General features: G+C 31.4%; 1 protein-coding gene across 1 annotated transcript in view; it reads left to right on the top strand.

Annotated features, from left to right (window-relative positions):
- The window catches only part of LOC148307166 (uncharacterized), a 148,610-nt gene that overhangs the window by 51,419 nt on the left and 80,974 nt on the right, over positions 1–16,217 (top strand). Inside the window, exon 3 of the mRNA XM_088263849.1 lies at positions 7,018–7,065. The gene's annotated coding sequence lies outside the window, so the exon portion shown is untranslated. The remainder of the gene's footprint in view (positions 1–7,017; positions 7,066–16,217) is intronic.

The following is a 16,217-nucleotide window of genomic DNA, read 5'->3' as shown; positions in this document are numbered from 1 at the left end:
AGAATTTGAGTAGTGTAGTGGTCAATCATGGGTAGAATTGGTGAATGTTACTCGTCTGTGTGTGATCACTTAAACTAGCCTATGACTGTCGTAAGCCCGGTAAAAGCCCAGACTTCCATATTCTTCTTAATCTTTGTTGAGATTTCGAAAAAGAATATTCATAGATTTAACTAAAAAGAACGTTAATCGAGATTTGCATTAAGTCCTTTCATACTGTCCTTTCATAGGTGCGATGAATGAAATGGTTTTTTTTTAAATTCAGCGAACGTTTCGAATTCAACACATGTTCGATTGCCGCCAATTGCAAAATAAAATCAAGAAATACTTTTTCGATTGGTCTGGTTTGGTCTATTTGTGTTGTATTTTTATATAAACCTTCTTTATCCATTAATTGTTTGTCCAACTTCATAAATTAATTTAATTTCAAATTAAAGATGTAACAATACCCTCTTTTCACAATCTTAAAGGCAGTATAGGATTGTGGAAGCAAAAATGTATAATTAATTATGTATTTTAATTTCTTTTCAAACATAAAAAAAAATTATAAGCTGAATCAGGTTTTTTTTGTTTTGATAGAAAACAAAGTTATGTTATGGTTGATTTTTGTTAGTTTTGATGTTTTCAAATTGGATCATATAATTTTTATACCTTGTGTACAAATTTAAATTCTGCTCTCCGTTTATTCGAACCATCATTCTAAAACTTTAGGACATCTGACCTCTATCAGTTGCGTACGTTTATAATATGACGCAAGTTGAAGTAACGTAAATCGGAGTATCACTGTACTCCATGCTACTGGTTGGCGAGAGTTGAATACTTGCGCTATTGTTGCTTAGATGCTCCGCAATTGATAACCCAAATATTCCACAAATAATTTACTTATCTCGCATTATTCATCAGTTTTATTTTATATTGCTTAACTTCATAAGTATGCTTTTTTTCTGTAGCAAAAAAGAGTCTCACAATTATTTCAATCAATCCCAAATTTTACTTACTTACTTATAACCCTTATCCGCACCCAATGGTGCATAGGGCACTGCATCGAATTGAAGCAGTGTTATCTTGATCATTACTTACATGAAGGCAAGGTCATCACTCTTGCGCTTCAGGAACCAGTCCAGGGTAATATTAAATAAATATTACAGTGGAAAATCACTAATATTTATTTTCACTTCCCCTGGGAATCGAACCTGGGACCTCCAGCACGGTAGCTAAACACGCTGACCATTACACCACGGAGGCGGACAATCCCAAATACATACCTATGCGTATATTGATGACTAAGAATAATATAGTATTGTTCGCCTCCGTAGTGTAGTATTCAGCACGTTGAACTATTGTGCTGGAGGTCCCGGGCTCGATTCCCAAGGGATTCATAATAAATAAGAGTAATTATTTTCATATTACTTTATTTTATCTATTATTTAATATTACTCTGGTTCTGAAGCACAGAGTTGATCACCTTTCTTCCATTTATTAAAGAATCAAAACATTACTGAGTCTACACGATGCAGTGCCCTATTCACCATTGGGTGCGGATAAGGGTTCATAGAAGAGTAATGTATGTATCACATTTAATTACTTTAAAATATAATATTCAACATGCATTTATTTATTATGTAATATTTTTTTCCATAACATAATGTTTAAAGAATCATAAAAATTAACAAGCAAACGTTTAAAAATAACTTATATTATGTTGTCTACCCTACCTGCCGTATAATCAGTTTCAACTCTCATAATATAGGTTCATGTTTTTACTATTATTATAAAACGCTTTGGCTAGCGAAACGTTCGTATGTACTTGTGTAGAAGCATTTAGCAGGAAAGATTCCTCGTCAGCGAAAAGACATTAACACTTCGGGGAGTTGATCGGAACACCCTTTGATCAGAAGAATTCCCAGTCTCGGGAAGTCGAGCACAATCTAGTACCTAGGAGAGCAGCGCCTTTGTACCTTCTGTACTGGCTACGCGATATATCGCTCGGAATCCTCGCATTCTCGGATAAACGTCGGACGCAATAATGTAAGAGTTTTTCCATTTGAATGTGCATCTATCTGTACAGACCGCGGTGTAACATGCCCTCGTGAACGTGTCGTAATAAATAAGTTAGACCAAGAGACGCAGTTGTGGGAACTGGGAACCAGCTCGGCCATACTTTGAGAAACTCTTCATTGCGAATATGTCTAAACTCTTACTTTTCTCACGGTTAAATCATACTTTCCCTCTTTTAAAGTGAAACAGTTAATGAAGCCATGTACAAAATCGGCTTCAGAATACATTAAAGGATCTTAAGTTCAATAAACTAAGACTTAGGCTTACAAAAACAGTATGAAATCGAAATATTTGTGTAAATAATAAAAACACAAATATTTATCTTAAAAAAAAAAACATTCTTGAATTAAGGGCTTATACTCCTACATACACAACTAGTCAATTTACGTAACTCTATACAATATTAAATGCTTACGGAGTACATAATTTGAGTACGCCTTTCACGAAATCTTATGAAAATATTGAAACATATATTTGAAATGATTTTTCACAACAGGGTACCCATGAAATCTGATATGGTACCAGTTAGTTATTTGAATAAAGTTTAATAAAACGCTTGTTTTATTAAAATTTTGACCCACATAAATGATTCTAAATACAATGTTAATATTAGATGACGGATTATGGGACTCTAATGCTAATAAATACGTACAAATTCTCCAGTCATGGAGGTACATGATGTTGTGTAAAAATATATTTTCTTTGTGGCTGCCTCAGGAGACGTAATATATCGGTATCTGGCTTTTCAGACACGATTGAATAAATAATTTCTCTGAATGGGAGGACTTCAAATATCGGCATTAAATAATTACGTAGCTTAGATTGACTTCCATCCATATTTCGTGCCTTCAGACTTCGTGCTAAATGTTATCTCGGTTGCCATTATTCACGATTTTTTCTACCCTGCTCAAATTTGTTTTGTGAAATATTCCCAACGTGTTCTCTACATCCAGTGCTAGGCGCTGTAATTTGTTGTTTGTTCTAAAAATGCGGGAAGATCTGTTAATTTATTAATCACCACTATGTAAAAACATGCCGGGATTTTTATTTGGAATTGGTCATCTGTTTTCTTGGCGATTAATGAACAATCTTGCTTATTTATCGTGCGCCTTTGATATCATACCGCTGTATTGCAGTGAAATACGGTAAATGTTCCTAAAAACACCGATAATATATCAATTTCAATATTATCGTTCTAGTGATCCTCCTCCGTAGTATAATGATTAACGGGTTTAGCTTAGAAGTCCTGGGCTCTATTCACACGGAAGTCAAAATAATTGAACGTGTTTTTTTTTTATTAAATTTTATTATTACCCTGGACAGGTACTGAAAGTGCAGGATTTATCACCTTGCCTTCATATAAGTAACGATCAAGAGAACACTTTCTTAATGCGATGCAGTGCCCTATGCACAGCACTTATATTCCACCATCAATTCGTAACATTATTATTATTTTATTATTTTTACTGGAATTCTCATACTTATTTTTTTCTTGGTACATTTTTTATTTATTTTTAGAAACACTATCCATCCAATAATAACAAACTTTAACAAAGTGCATACAATTATCAGTCGTCTGTTTTTGGTTGAATATAATATATTGCCTCAAAGAAATATGCCTAGCTATAAACAAGGTATTTTGTAAAAGAATTTTAGGAAATAATCATGGATATTTTATGATGATTCTTATTGATAATATTCGTCGATTTCTAGTGATTTGCAATCCAGCTAATTAGATGTGTATAATTGAATGAAACCTCTCTGGTTCCTCTCGTTACTAGTCGTATACAATGCGCATATCGCCATCGAGCCGGCGAGGTGTCTCGAACAACAACAGCTATCACCATTGTGTTGCCGTCCGCAACGAAGAAAGCAATGAAACAACCTAAATTACAATTTCATTGTTCTTTCATTATCTCGCAATCTGGACATCTCCAATAGCCCACGATATAAAATGTATTGCCCGCGTGCTTTTTAATTTGCTGGTGCATATTTCAAAGCCTCCATCCCTCTCTCGCGGGTTTGTCTCGTTCGCTCCTAGGGCAGTAGGCGTGCGGGAGATATGTTGCCAATTAAAAAGTTAACCGTATCGTCTAAGTCTGCCGTCCGCTATCGTCCCATCTAACGAATGTCAGCCCTGGCTAGATAACAATACGCGATAGTCTGCGGGTACCGCGGGTAGCCGAGTCCCCGCCGTACCCGCCGTACCCGCTGTACCCGCGACTATTCAGCACGCCTGCGCCCTGCACCCTGAAAGCTTTACGCCATAAGCTGCAGCACTATCTCAACATAATTAATATTTTTTCTTTTTAAATTAAATAACTATATTAACAACATTTTGAGTTCGTCCAAATATTTGTTCACAAATCTCCAATTATAGGAGTTGTTTATCATATTATTTTTTTGACATCTCAACTAAATAAAGAAGAATATTCTTTCTTCTCACCATAATTTGAGATAATCCAGATTTGTGAACAAGTATTTGGACTCATGATATGGTAGTTATTTACAAAATTTTGTAAATAACTACCATATCATTTACAATATCAATACTAATTATTATATCGGACACTAGATTATTCCTCCTACGGATGAGATGTCAATTTTGTATGTGTCTCAACTTGACATGAAACATGTATCGTTATTCCCTTTTTTTAAAGGGAATAATGATGTACGTTTCATATAAAGTTAAGACACCTTTTAAACTATGTATAGCATCCGTTGAATCAACTCTTTATAAAATTAAATATATCGGTTTTAGATCGCTCTATAACTTTTTATCGTTTCAAAGGTGTTATCAAAATCAAATTTCAATTCCGCACCGCACGAATCCGCACATACTTAGGCGTATTTACTAGAGGATTACCTTTATTATTAAAGTAAGTAAATATTTAATACATAAATATTTTCCTTTTTATAACGTGAGTATAGCACCTTTTCCACCTCACCACAGGGGACCCTTACAGTGAGGTCTGCTACATAGAAAAAGTAAATACAACCCAGAAAATAATAGACCTGCACATAGCGAGATACATTGTAACCAAATGGTTCTCGAGGAAGCCACAAAGTCTGCAACTTACGAGACAATTTGATTTTAGTACAAGAAGCCGAGTACAGTGCCACCTTTATAATATTAATCCACTCCCGAGTGAGGTTTCCTTGAACTTTAAAATGACTGTTCGTTTAAATTTAATTGACACCTCCAATAAAATCCGAGACTCGTGATCATAATAAAAGTTTTCCATAGGTGTGAGAAAATTATTATCATTACCATTATCAGGTAGGTCGTAATGCATCGTGAACAAATCACTTATATAATATTTTACTGATCATTCAGAAGCTATCAATAAATTAAATTAATTAAAAAATACCAACACAGCTCGTGTGCATACAAAAAGTTATATATTTCCTATTGCTGATTTTGCGAGTGCAAAACAAAACATGGTTAAAAAGTCGAAGCTCGCAGTTCTGACGAGTATTATAATTTGTTTTTAATAATTTAATCAGTCGGCAATTAAGCAGAACCATTAACGTTTTTTTGCATAATAACTTTTAAACGGATACGTTCTTACAAGTACTAACAATAACCTCCTTTGAAAATATTAATTTACATCATAATTTTATTCGATCGATGAAGCATGAAATATCGATTTTCAATTAGTCCAAATACATCACGAGGTCACCGGTATGTTATTGATTATTTTTTATCCCTGAACAAATTGCATTGTTAGTAAGTCATTCTCTCCGACAGTTTTTGTAAGCGGCATAAGTTATTATCTATTATTGCTATTACAGTTGTTAATGGCAGTTAGTTTCTCATTATCTCCTTGTCTGTACGCCATCCCGGGCATTTAATCGGCCGTACGAAATCGTTTGGATTCGATCTACATAAAATGATATTAAGAATCGATAACAATGGACGCGATGATTTGCAAAACAATTGCATGTATTATAGTGCATTTGATTATGAATTAAACTAAGCGGACATATTGATATTATCATTATGGGTACTATTACTACTGCTACGAGTACAATGAAATTAATTATAGTAAAACCTCGATATAATAGACTAATCGGGGGTAGGAGAATGTACATTAAAGCCGAAAGTCCGTTATAAAAAATAGGTTTAAAATAGATAATAATAAAATATTTTGAAAATATGAACACTGTATTAAGATTTAAATAAACAATACAAAACACAAACAAAATTATACATAATTGCTATCTTCGGACACTCGCACTCCACGTGAAGTGCCGTTGATGTTTGATACTGACTCGTTTGCTTTCGGTAATCCGCTTTGAGAAAGGTATCAAATTTTGTTTGCACTTTTGGCGTTTTCAAAAAAATATATCATCTGCTCTCTAAAATTACAAAAATGGGTAGAATATAGTTGAACTATGTTATCTGTCAAAAAGTCCAAAAATGTTATTAGATCGTCAAAATGTTATCTTATCACTGAAAACTTCATTTTTGGCATTGTTGTTGTCACACATTATGTCCCAAATCCTTTTGCTAGACGTATGACGTGATTATCATAGTCGCTAAAAATTGTTTACATGTGGCGACACTTGAATTAAAGCATGAATAATATTAGCAGGACCTTTTTTTACATTCGACCGTTTTTTTTGTCCGTTAAATAGAGGTCCGTCATGTCTAAGTTTTACTATTTGTAAAAAATAATTTTACGAGTTGCGTTTATGTAAATTTAAAATATAATAAAACAATTTGTATAAGAAGTATGTGAGTTAGTAAGTCTCCGCTAAGTCCCCATTATTGAATGTATGAAATATGAATAGCTTATTGCCTACTTATCTATTTTCTTGAGAATCGTGTCAAACGTGTACGCAGTTTGAGTTTTCATGCAGTTTAGTTCCTTTGCTGCTACTATGGGAATTGTGATTTATTATTTCTGTTTAATTTTCCTTTCATAAATCTAATGTTTTTTTGTCTTTTGGTTACAGATGACGAAACTTCACGTTTTATGAGCCTGGCACACCTTTTTCCTTTAGGTAAGGCCAAATGATTGATATTGACGTATTTTAAATTTATGCTGTAAATTAATTAACTTTTATTTTTAACGTTTTATTATTTTAACGTACCTAATAATGATGTTTCTTGTTGAAGATTAGGTTGGTATTATAAAAACGCTATGAAAATATACAAATATGTCGATTTTTACTTGTAGATGTATCAATTGACATGAAAGATGAAATGTGAATTATATGATATATATATGAGTTCCCAAAAAATTGAGTAGTGTGGTTGTCAATCAAAGGTAAAATGGCGAATGTTACACATGTATAAAGTGATCACTTAAACCAACCTATGGTGGGAAATACCCAGACTTCCATATTCTTCTACATTGAGATGTCAAAAAGTTATTATAGGTTATTGAGTTTGTCTCACTGCTTCTTTTGACAATGGTGCATAGGGCAATTTATTGATAAATGGTGTATGTATTGAAACAATGTTAAATCGGTTGCTTATAACATGAAGATGCAAAGTGATACTGGGCGTTAGGTACCAGAATAACATTTTAGAATCTGCTCCATCTTCAGTGGATTAGCTCTCTTACGTATGAATCATAATTCGTGCTGAATTCTGATGCGATCATTATATTAGAATAAGCCCCGAAGCTAAATAATGCAGATCGTATAAAATTGGGTTATAAAAAAGCTCTAAGTTTTACACAACTTTTGTGTACACCTATCATTTTTATTGCTTCTTATTATTTAGGTACTGTTCTATGACGTACTCTTTCTTTAAAATTACGTTATCTATAAGAAATTCCTTATTTTTTTTTTATTTTTACGCAGTCATCTATTAATTTAACATGCCCCATGGTCATGCATATATTATGATCATTCAACCATTTCTTCTTCTTCTTCCTGCCTCCATCCCAACTTATCGTCTTCGTAAACTGTCGGGGTCAGCTTTCCTCGTCTTCAGTTAATATGTCCTTCTATTATGGACAACGTCACCTAAGACATGCCTTCGGATCATGCTATCTTTCTGTAACATCCACGAATTCTTTGGTCTTTTTTGAGATGTAGATAAAATTATTTATTTTATATACGAGTTTAGATAAGTTTAATGATCATGCAACTACTGTATAAATAAATTTTTAAAATAAATTCATTAAATATTTGACATATTTAAAGAATAAAAAACATGATTGCCATAAAACTGACATTTAGGAATTTTTTAGTTCATACAAGATCATTATTGAACGTATCACTGCAAGAAATAAGTATGAATTAACGAATAATAATTAAAAGAGGAATTTCCAATTTGTTTGTTGTTACGTAATAGGAGAATGTGAAAAAGTATTATTTGAATTGATATGATAACTAAAAATTGTCACAGTACCCTAAAAATAAAATATTATTCGATTACCATTAAGATATTACTCTTTCTCTAATCCTTATCCGCACTCAATGGTGCATAAGGCAATGCATCCTGTTAACCGTACATAGAGGCAAGGTGATTAATCCTGCGCTTTAGGTTTCATTGCATAATAGTACCATATAAAGATTAGAGTGAAAAATCACTCATATTTATTTTCACCACCCCTGGAAATTTAAACCGGGCTCTCCGGCATGGTAGTTGAACGCACTTACTATTACTATGAATATTTAACACAATTAACATGCTAAAAAACCGTAGAAGTTCAGTTTACATTTTTTCAAAGATGTTTAATAAGCGTGCATTAATATTTTATACATCATTATTATTTTTAAAACGATAAAAATAAAAAGGCGAACAAGATTGCCATGTATTGGTAAACGTTCCTAGTAATATTACACAGAATGTAATTAATTTTTCACTGATATACCAAAATATCACTTTTAAAACCATGGTATTCAGACGTCAAATTACCTAATCTTTATTTGTGTTATTTCATATGGCAATCCGACGTAAGAGAGACACTTTCACTTTTCAAATAAGCATTATCATCTTCAATGAATATTTTAATTATTTACATTTACTTTCCTCATATTTCTACACGAGATGAAATTCCAAACTCCGTCACATTTATTACCATCTCCTTATTCACAATTTTGTAATGCGAATCGCTTATTTTAAGAATTCATAATGTCTTTATTTGCAATAACTTATAAACTTTCTAATACTGACTCATTGATATACAAATATTTACAATCATTTATAAAATTATTACATACCGTCATCAATAAATTACGCAATTATTATAAAATTTTATCCCTACTCTTTAAAATTCAACTTTTATTATAGCTCATCGACTACCCACACATAAAATTTATCTAGAAGAAATTATTTAAAATATAGTTTGTATGACATATCAACTGTTCACAATAAATGTTACTTTTTTTTAATGAAATCGAAGTTGAATTTTTAAAATACATTTTTAATATAAGATTTCAAACATTTTTTCGTACTGGGTAGGTCAGAAAAATATTTATTGATGTGAAACGATTCTGAAAATAGATATGTACTTAATATTTCCCATTTTTATAACATAACATCAAAATACGAATACGTACCATAAAAAAACATTTAAGAAAAATCATGTTTTTTTCATATTTTTTGAAAATCACAAGTGTAAATATCATTCATTTAAACTTGAGAATGTCCTAAAGTTCTTTATCTCGCAACATTTTCAGTCGAATCTGCCCGAACACATCGTTTGTGATGTATTTAAAAAATACATAAGGAGCTTTATTTAGTGAATATAGTAAAATAGTAAAATAATGTGTTTTTGGTCATAAAACCATTTTTTTCAAATGAGAACTTCAAATTTATCACAAATACGTATAAACGAAAATATTTCAACCGATTTTAAGCGCACAGCTTACAAATAACTTTACATAACAATTAACTGCTCTTGTCTTTATTTCTATACAATATTATATAAATTGTAGGTATTTTCCAAAGCATTCTTAGTAATAATTATACATCTAGCAGGATGTTCTTGATAAAGATATTTTTCTGAAAATCTAAGCGAGACAGATCATATATCATTTTGAACATATTGATCGATCGTCTAGCGTCAAGATTGTGCAAAGATCGATAAGCGAGTACACAAACGCACGATCTCCACTCTCCGTACATCCATAATTAGGGTCTATTTGTTTCTTTTAAACTCGTTACATTATTATGTATACCTACGTACCTACATCGAGTGAATTCCTATTAAACCCATCTCTTAGTTTCATGGAAGATATAAAGGCTATTTTTATTTAACTGATTTTTAAATTTATACAAAAAAGTTATTTATGTATAGTCTACATTGTAGACCATTATTTTTTTTAAATTAAATTATGAAATAAAAATAAATAATCTACATTTGAACGTACTAACTCCTAATTGTTATCTGATTTGTAATAAGGAACATCTCAAAATAGTATCTTTATAGTTACGTCTTTTACCACTAACTATTTACTTTTATTTAAAATATACATTTACTTACATATATACAAATTATATTTTGAATACATTTCTTTACAAAAATGTTTTGAAAATAATAAATCACCATGTATCGAATTTTATGGACATACTACTATTGAAAAACCACTATATTTCTTTTTTACTTTTTTTTCGTACTGTAACTACCAATAACTGCCAAAAGAATAAAAGGATTTTAATTGTACTGCGTTTATAAATTTTGATTCGCGGTTATCTATTATTTTTTGTAATTTCATAAATACATCGTTTCCAGGTAAAACATTTTGGGTTAAGAAAAACTAAAATAACAAAGTGCTCTTGATAATTTCTCCAATAATGCCACGAGTTGATTAAAAATCATTTCTTATTTGTAGATTGATTAAAAATCACCTCTTCGATTAAGACTTCCTCAAATTACATTTAAATTAGTAAATACCGAATAATAGATTCTTTCTAAACAAGAACTCGATTGACAAAATATATAACCGAATTTTGTCGATCGAGTGACAAAATTTGGTTACATATTTATTACCAATTATTTCCAATTTACGAATATACCAGAAATAAGTTTAAAAAATGTAACATTTGATTTATTTAAATATTATACTTCATTGTATTTACAATCTAAAGCAGTAAATTTAAATAATTGATTTACTTGCGACTGTTTAATTACGCATTACGTACAATGTACGAGTACGTAGTAGCCTTATTATAGAACCGGGTTATTCCATGCATACATTTACTCGCAACTGCCAGTCAAATCGTTTACTAGTCGATAATTATCGACATCAATCATTACGTTTGCAGCCACCCACTCGAGTGGCAAATCTGTGCCATCGACACACGGCCCTTAAACCAACCAACAAGTGAGATATCGCAGTTGTCAATCAAATATTGATATTTCTTTCATTTCGGTATTGTAGCCGTCGGATTCCCGTTAGGCGATGGCTCCGGAACAATACTTTGTAATTTGTATTGCGAGTTTCTCACGGATTTGTGAAAAGTCTTAACATCTTTGCCGTCTCTCGAGTAGTTGCCTCTCTGAGATCAAGGAGAATATTATTTTATATATTAAACCCATCGTGCAGCTTGATTTTTCGGAGAATTTTTACAGCTTTATTTCGAGAATTATCGTCTGAGGTATATTTATTTTATTTATCGTGTTTGCATTATTTACAAGTTATGTATTGTAGAATAGGTCAATAAATTAAAAAATGCATTAAGAATATCTTCGCCAACAACACTCTTCAGATGGCTTTGCGTATCTCCACAATCGATAACAATAATTATGGATAGTAAAAATATAATTCTACAAGGTGGCGCATAATTAATCACCCTATCGGAAGATATTATATTTTTTGCAAATGGCGTCTTACGTTAAGCATATTAGACACATCGTTTACTCCTTTCAAGAACGCCATAAATCAAAAAACTTGATTTTTCAGGAGAACATTTTTAAAGTTCAAACATAAAATACAATGTATTAAAAATAAATATCAAGCCACTTATTTAACTTTTTACTGTGCAATAGATCTTTTTAGGTAAAACCTGAAGGTTTTTTCTCCATTTGAAAAATATTTAGTATATTAAAAAAATAATAAAACAATACCTTTTCTTCCAAATGCAAAAATAACACTTTCTGCCCTGTAGCGGGTAAATATTAAGTTAAAAATATGCCGCTTTTGCTGGGACATAGTACATTTTCTGGGCATTACGAAAACATGCACAACTCAAAATTGACGATTTTTGATTTATGACGTTCTTGAAAGGAGTGAGTGACATGTGAAATAGACAGCTGCAGTAAACAAAAAATTAGAATAGCACAAAATTAATCAAATTATTTTGTTTTTGAAAAACTTTTTCACTAAAAAAAATGATTTTCAGTGATGGAAATCATTATTTCCACCTTTACATTTTTTCTGTAAAGTGGAAAATATGATATCCGTCAAGTGGCTGCCGCCGGTGTTCATACACATTTGTTTGATTAATTTTGCGCCACCCTGTATTTGCATTCTGGCGAACTTATGACACGAAAAGTTGACCAGTTAGCAGTGATACCTACGTGCATAGTTATAATAGAAGATACTAGTTTGGCCATCGGCAATGAAGCGTCGGAAGCGTCCATCCGAAACTAATGACGTCGCAGCCTCTACCAGTCACCATGTTCCTCTGTCATGGTTTCTGCCATCTTACTTCCATACCGTTGTGATTAACGAAGCTTGCCAAAGTTCATAACAATTTTGTTGTAATTACATCATCAATTCACCAACCGGGATAATGACAATGTTTACCACTTTTGAGAAAAAAAACTGAAGTGAATTGCGTTCTCCAATCGCAAAGTTCTCGGAATAAAAATCACTCTTTGAAAGCTTTTTGCTTTATGCTAAAATTTATATATGTAAGTATGTAACTAATGAAGATCTACATATATGTACCTTGAAATTATGAAAAATAATACATAATCCTAAAATAAGGAACCCTAAAATAAAATTGTACATAATCCTAAAATAAAGAAATAAATCAGACTTGCGTTTACGCCAGTCAAATGATTTATCAAGCCCGTATCAATTAACTGTATGAAGTTTATGCTGAACTTCAGGACAAAATCGATTCACCAAGTTTTATAGTATTAAATATGTGATAAAATCGTTTCTAAATTATATTTTCAGTCTGACGATAAGGTATCAACCTATTGTCCAACAATAATTACTATTTTTATCCATTTTCCGTTGTTGAAATAATTACAAAGTTCGCATACTTATGTACATATTTTTATTTGAATTTATTTTTATTTAATTTATTTAAAGGAGGTCTGTGTCAAATGTGAAAAATCGTATAAGTCCAATTCCAAAATTATAATATATAAACTCGGAAACGTCAAACCGCAGTCTCAGCTATTTGATCAATGAATAGAACAAAGTAATAAACAATATATTGAAAAATAAAAAATAAAATATTATTGTCTGTCATCACTTTTCAATTTTTTCAATCTAAAAATGATTATTTTTAAAGATTACCTTTTTCATGTCATTTCTTTTGCACTTTATTTATTGAAAAATGTTTTTCAAGGTATAATTTAAATTTAGATTTTTGTCGCAGATTAGATATTAGATATATATCGTTCCATCACGATAGCAGGGTTTGTTAATATTTTCCCATTGATATAGAATATAGGATATTACTCTAATTTATGGCGCACTAACTTGTTAAGCCTTAAACTTGTAGAAAAGCCACTTGTTCCGTTAAACCGTTTCAAGCCCATTTAATGCCATAACCCACAACATGGTTTTGAATAGGTTTATTAGCCGTACCATATTTTTCTCCGGTCAAATAAATCTTCAGCCTTCAATACCAATTTGTCGGCATTCTGATGTAATAAATTGTCAAAAAGCTTAGTACCTCCTCGCACCGAATTTACTGCTTCGGATCCCAGTCACCGGGACCGTCGATTAGACGCTTATTAAGGAATGCCTCGCTTTATGTAGTTTTATAAACCTGATGTATCGGTAAACGTACGAGGTGAAAATCTAAATAAATTAGTATAGTCGTGAACGGTCTGAGGAAGAAAGGAATTTTCTAGAAGAATTTGAATTATCTCCCGCCTAAGATCTTTATTGTGTATGTAATGGATGTAAAAATAGGGTTTATTTTATGTGCACTAAAGGCGTAGTAAGTAACGTTGCATTCTTCATTCGACTTCTTTTCTATCATGATCCAACAATATAAATGGAGATATGCATCTTCGTTCGAGCTGACGTTGGATACTGAAGTACATTGTACTTGTACTTAATCATGGATATTTTTGTTATTTTTTCTTATACATGTGTCGTACATACGTTAAACAGGGCTATAAATCACCGTTCGTAACCTTGAAGGCACCTTAATTCAACAATAAAAGTTAAATACTATAATTTTTCAATCATAAAAGGCTTTTCCGAGCGAACATACGAGCACACGGATATGTTCATATGTTACGGATAATTGGTACTTTTTTTACATGATTCGTTAAAATTACATGCTACGTATTATACCTACATATCCATAGACACATTTAGGTACAAAATACGTGTAATGTAAACATGTGGAGATACACATCGCAATAAAGTATTTAGAATATAAATAGTTTCAGTCAAACTCCCATCGTCCAAATAATTAAATATTTAAAATCGTTACTGTAAAAAAAGCTCCAATAGAAATCTAAGAAATTAGCATAAATTAGTTCCACGTGTTTTTCTTGGACAACCGAAAATGTGTTAAATTTATTGTTCATTATAAACGTTCCTTGTGTATATTAAAAACTAGTCAAATAAGAAAACATTTTGAAGAGAATATTAAAAGACATTTTTTCATTAAAAACATGGAAAATATTATAAATTGAAAAAAACCGTTCCTTTCTTTAGTGATAAAAAAATATTAGATACTTAAAGTAATTTTGGAAGTGCATAAAACCTATTGAAGCTGATTGAAAACGAAAATTTGTGTATAAGAAATTCATTAATCTAATATTTAGAATCTATGATATAAACAATTTTATCTGCCTAGCACGGAATATCGTTATAAAAATATCGTTAAACGCTGCTTAAAGCATAAATTTTTATTTTTATCGCGACCATATCACGGTTTATCGTTTCATCATGTTTTGTGAATTTAATTACGTGAACGCCAGCGTTGAAATCATAAAAAAATCAAATCATTGGGGTTGAAAAAGATACCTTTTTGAATAAAATATTTGTCTCTCTTCCTGACTTTATTCTAACAATGCATTTGAAACAGAAAGGCATATGGGCAAAAATTTGTCTTATTTCTCAACCACTGATCAAACATTGCTTTATGAAAAAAAAAAGACCCCTGCATGTCGGAATCGACCCTTGGGGGTCCATATAGACATGTTTGAGAAACTGTGCTCCATACGCTGATAGGGATTTTCTTAATTACTGCAAGAAAAAATACACTCCTCGTATTAATTTGACTAAAATTTGAGTTTTAAGTAAAATCGTCACTGTTATACTTTTTTTTGTATTTATACAATGCCAGAAACAATTATTTAAACTAAACCGTGTGCATCGGACTCGGTTTCACGATTCGCGACGACCTCGTGACCTATTTGACCCCAGGGTATGTCACACTGTTGTGATATAGTCATGGTGCTAAATAACAGGGTCAGATGAGGGTTAATAGACCCGACACTTATTGTACATTTAACCATTAAACCAAGATTCATTGTCAGTATACTTACTTGCCTACAGTTTATAATAATTAATTATTCAATACACACCATATAAAAGTAAAGTATGCACAATTTTTCTTTATCTTCATGTAAAGAAAAGAAATATGTACGGTGGTTGGTTGGAAGATATTGTTAAGAAACAATATCTTCCAACCAACTAATATTATATCTTACCTGATTCTTAATTCATTGTCAATTTATATAATGAAATAACAAATACATACATGGTCTTTTCCACGTTTATTTTATTTGACCAGTGACCAAGTTTCGTTGTTACCGACATTATTACGCTTGTAGGAGGCTAGACAAAATTCTATGTTTGACACTCAATTTATATGTCTTATACTCAACAAGGCGGGGGTTTAAAACTATAATTTTATTGTAATTATTCTGACAATACAAAATATAATTTAATGAATTTAAGTGGTTATACATATGTTATGGTAAGTATTTAAAGTTTCATTTGATATAATTTTATTATAGAAATGGATTTTTGTATATTTTTTAAAT

The sequence above is a fragment of the Brachycentrus maculatus genome, unplaced genomic scaffold (assembly GCF_059751285.1).
Source record: "Brachycentrus maculatus isolate JH-2025_06_01 unplaced genomic scaffold, ASM5975128v1 h1tg000205l, whole genome shotgun sequence".
Classification (NCBI taxonomy): Eukaryota; Metazoa; Arthropoda; class Insecta; order Trichoptera; family Brachycentridae; genus Brachycentrus; species Brachycentrus maculatus.
This window is presented reverse-complemented; position numbering and strand designations above follow the sequence as displayed.